A 4822-nucleotide genomic window follows, 5' to 3' on the forward strand; every position below is an offset into this window, starting at 1 on the left:
AATCAATATGTGAGATTTCTATGCAAAAGGCCTCGATGCAATTAGAAGTGGAATCATTTGATATAAGTTGTAATTTGTATTGCAAGATGGCTCATGTGAGACTTTTTGCTTTATTCAACAGTTAGTAAGTTTGCGTTTAATATATTACACATGCGCATATTCATTTTCAAAATTTTTTGATATATTAAACTAAGAGGTAGAGATATGCTTGGCCACACAATGAGTCACATAATGTATGGTATCAAACTCGTCATCAATGAGAGTTGAACTTAAGATCTCTTTGACCATCTCCAATGAAGATGTCAAATTAAAATGTATTTTTATAGTTAATGTGACGAAATAACATTTTGTAAAGTCTCCTATTCTTAATGAGATGTCAAATTAAAATGTTTTTTGGTTATTTATAAAATCAAATAGGTCAGAGTTTAAGAATAAAATCATCAATAAGTGAAGAAAAATAAATAAAAAAAATACGTGGACCAAACATTATTTTCAAACAAAAAAAAATTTGACATTGCCCTCAAATTTGACAGCAAGGTGGAGAATTTCAATCCATGTAGAATTATGGCATCTCCTTTGGAACCAGAAAACCACTTTCTTTTTGTCAAAACAGTCCACTAAGGATTTTTTACATCTACTTTGAAGATGCTCGTACTTATACAAAGTGTCTAAACTAATAAATATTAAAACTTTTATGTAATGGGAAAATTTTCATTGCACTATTAAACTTTTGCCGAAATATTCATTCACATTTCTTTATCATTCTAAGTTTAACTATGTATAAGATTATCATTATACTATTATTGTTTATGGGATCATGTACATATGTTGCAAACAAGATAAACATTATTTTTACTGGTTTAATATGTTTTCATCTTCGAATTATAAAGTCAGAAGTTATGTATGTTTATGTATCTCAAATCTCATATATTATTACCACCATCATTATTGTTAGATTATGTGTTCAATGGTCTATGATTGTGACACTTGTCAAAATCTTAGGGGTTTAGTTAGTTAAATTAATAGCTTTGTAACTATCTATATAAGACAGATTGTTGTATTACTTACACGTTAAGAATAAGGGCTCATCACTTATTACATATTTGTCCCTTCATTTATTACATAATTACATTTGAGTCCCCCAAGTATTTATATGAGATCTAAATACGGAGGCCCTAAGTGTGGTACAAACAGTAGTCCCCCAAGTCTTCAGTCAAGAGAGTCTTTTGGCTAGAGACTTGAAATTCAGTCCATGTGTGGGCCGAAGTAACTAGATGTCGTCTAGAACTGAATACTCGATATGAGATGGTGCTCAATGTGAAATGATGCTCAACTAGAAGTAGTACATGTTGTGAGGCTGCTCGGCTGCTCGGCTTGTGGCTTTATGTTGCCTTGGTTGGCTCGGCTTGTGGCGTTGAAGGTGAGGGAGTCGCTTTTATAGAATAAGGGCACGCTCATCAATACGTAAATGATGGGCTAGAGTTGATGCTCGCGGCGAGACGGTTGTTAAACAGGTGGCGATGCTCTCTAATGATGGTGAGGGCATCCCTTTTATAGAATAAGGGCTCGTTCCTCAATACATAAGTGATGGGTTAGGAGTGATGCTCGCGGTGAGGCGGTTGCTCAACTGGCGGCGATGCTCTCTAATGATGGTGAGGGAGTCCCTTTTATAGAATAAGGGTTTACTCCTCAATACGTAAATAATGGGTGCTCTCTAATGAAAGTGAGGGAGTCTCTTTTATAGAATAAGGGTTCGCTCCTCAGTACATAAATAATGGGCTAAATCCCCCAAGTATTTTTTTATGTGGCCCAGTTGCGGAAGTCCAATATATGGTACATAGTGTAGTCCCCCAAGTCTTCAGTCAATAGAGTCTGTTGGCTGGAGACTTCAAATTGAATCCATGTATGGGCCGAAGTGGCAGTTGTTCGGAGGCGGTCTTTATATACCCTGCACTGAAGCTTTGTAGGTGAAGCTTTGCAAGTGAAGCTTTGAAGCTGGAGCTTTTGTAAATGAAACTTTTGAAGTCGGAGCTTTGTAAATGAAGCTTTCGAAGTTGATTGACATGAGTGATGCTTATGAATGTGTATGTTGATTGACATGAGTGATGCTCATGGATGTTGACATGAGTGATGGTCATGAATGTTTACATGAGTGATGGTCATGAATGTTTATGTATGATTGACATGAGTGATGCTCATAAATGTTTATGTATGATTGACATGAGTGATGCTCATGTATAATTTTGGAATACTGGATGTACTTTTGATCACCTAGTTGGTGATAATAGCGGCAGGTTGCCGAATAATTTTGGAGTACTTGACGTACTTTTGATCACCTGGTTGGTGATAATAGAGGGTGAACCTTAAGTGGAGGGATGAGGGTTGGAGTTTGAAGCCATAAGGCCTGGTTCTTTTGGGCATATGGGCATTCGCCCTCCGCATAACAATCCAGCCCATTACTTTGGGCTTGCCGTTTTTTTTTTCTTTTTTTTTTGGCATGTTGCCTTCTTTCTTTATACATCAGCATAACTGTACAATAATTGCTCTAGTCTGCAGAAGACAACTTAATAAAATATTCATCAATAATAGTAGGTATGGGTGTGCCATGCTTTCCACTTCCTTGGCTTTTCTCCATCTCCAGACATCTTTTCCTTTTTCATTATTTTCCTCCCTTTTTCTACTTTTGCTTTCTGCTTTCTGCTTTCTGCTTTCGCTTTACTGGTGGTCGATGCCCATGGAGTCTGAGAAGACTGCATTGGATGCTTGCAATGATCTCCCACACTTGCATTTCCAGCTCACTACCTTTCTGCTTTTATTCTTGTCACTTCTCCTTTCTACTCATTTCTTCCCTTTTCTTTTTCTGAAATATTTTCTTAACAACTAGTACAGCCCACATTTAGCCCATCCTCCCTTTTCTTTTTCTAACATCATGATTGAAGGATAGATTTCTAACATCATGATTTTGTTCAGCTTCGCTGGTTGTTTAGTTTAAAGGATCGCTTTCTGCAGGCTTCCCAATTGTTGAATGAGACTTCGATCAGATCACTGGTGAGTGCTTGACGGAAAGAGTTGAGCAATTGCCAGGAGATTGATGGAATAACCCATCTGAGGTCAGTTGTGTTGATCTCCGCTGGCTGGCTGGTTTGAAGGATCACTTTCTGCGGCCTGTCTTTCTCTTTCAGCTTCTGCTACATCTTGAATGCTACCATTCTCAGCTTAGCAAATACCTCCAAGCTCTCACATCTTCAGAATCCGCAGAGCATGAGTTTCGAAACAGGAAACATCAAACCTTATAAAATTTGGAGGGAAACAGTCACATAATGGTGTAATTCCCATTTGGGTCAGTATCATCTGAGAGCAGAGCCCCATATGGCAATTCCTAATCATCCATAACAAGATCATCCGTCCCTCTAAACACCTCATGCAGCCTAATCAAAACGACCCCAATCACTATCGAAACGACGACGTTGACCCACATGTGAGTTAGGACCAGAGCCACAACCGTCACCACTGCAAGAACAACCATCACAACTTGGTTTGAGACCACAAACCTGAACACCTCGAGGGGCTGGTCACGCGAGAAGTAGAGCATGAGCCACGCGACGACGATCAAGAAGACGATGATAGAGAATGGGTGGTATAGGAGGCTGAGGAAGAGCACGATCATGGCGTAGTTGGAGTGGAAGTGGGTCAAGTTCTTGGCGAGTCGGGTCACCATGTCAGATAGACAGGAGGGGAGGCTGACGGTAGTGGGCTCCAGGAGCTCACCCCATGGCCGGAGTGTGGCCCTTGCCGTTTGTGTCGCTTCCTTGAACTGGGAAACCAATCAAGCGAACATTGCGAGATGGGTTTCTCGAAAGAATTGATTTTTTACGGCGGAGAGTACTCGAAATCGGGCGGAGGAAATCAGAAAGTTGGGGTGTTTGTGTTTCCTTTGGTTTTGCAGATTCAAGATGGAGATTGTGGTGAGGTTTCACGGTGGTGAGATGAAAAAAAATGAAAGAGAATCGACATAGTCTTTCGTGTGGATTCCCACAGACGGCGCTAAATGTTGATGCACAAAACCGAGAGGTCTTGGAGCAACGTAATCCGACTATGAATCTGCAAGAAAGTAAAGAACATAAGATGTATCGTGGTTCACCCCAATGTTTAGGCTACATCCACACTGATGTTGATATTGTTTCACTCTAAATGGTGAATATACAAGAAGGTTAGAGGCAATGTACTCTCTGGCCTATTTTCTATGTGCTCTCTTCCCATGGCCTAAAACTTGGCCTCTCCAATGAGGAGAGTGAGGAGTCCCTTTATAGAATAAGGGCTCCTCACTTATTACATATTTATCCCTTCATTTATTACATAATTACATTTGAGTCCCCCGAGTATTTATACGAGATCTAAATACAGAGGCCTTAAATATGGTACAAACACAATATATTCAGAAATCCTTTCCCTCTCATTCTTCTCTCTAATTTCTTGCTCTAGTTCTTGCTTTCAATACAAAGATTACATAGTATATGTTCTTGATACATACCTGAACAAAATGGGTTAGCTGAACACAAGCATAGGCATATTATCGAAACCACTGTTACTTTATTACAAATAGCTAAACTGCCATCTCAATTATGGTCCTATGCTTGCCAAACTGTTACCTATTTTATAAATAGGATGCCCACTGCTATTCTTAAGAATAAGTCACCATTTGAACTATTGTTTGCGATTGTTCCAATTATTTCACACCTTAGAATCTTTGGTTGTGCATGTTTTCCTCTGTTAAAACCATTCAACAATACCAAGCTTCAACCTTTTCTAGGCTATGCATCTA

At 39.2% G+C, this 4822-nt stretch overlaps 1 pseudogene; it reads right to left on the bottom strand.

Annotated features, from left to right (window-relative positions):
* Nucleotides 1-3313: 3313 nt before the first annotated feature.
* Nucleotides 3314-3838, bottom strand: LOC126621947 (PRA1 family protein D-like; annotated as a pseudogene).
* Between the last annotated feature and the right edge of the window lie 984 nt (nucleotides 3839-4822).

This window comes from Malus sylvestris, chromosome 5 (assembly GCF_916048215.2).
Source record: "Malus sylvestris chromosome 5, drMalSylv7.2, whole genome shotgun sequence".
NCBI lineage: Eukaryota > Viridiplantae > Streptophyta > Magnoliopsida > Rosales > Rosaceae > Malus > Malus sylvestris.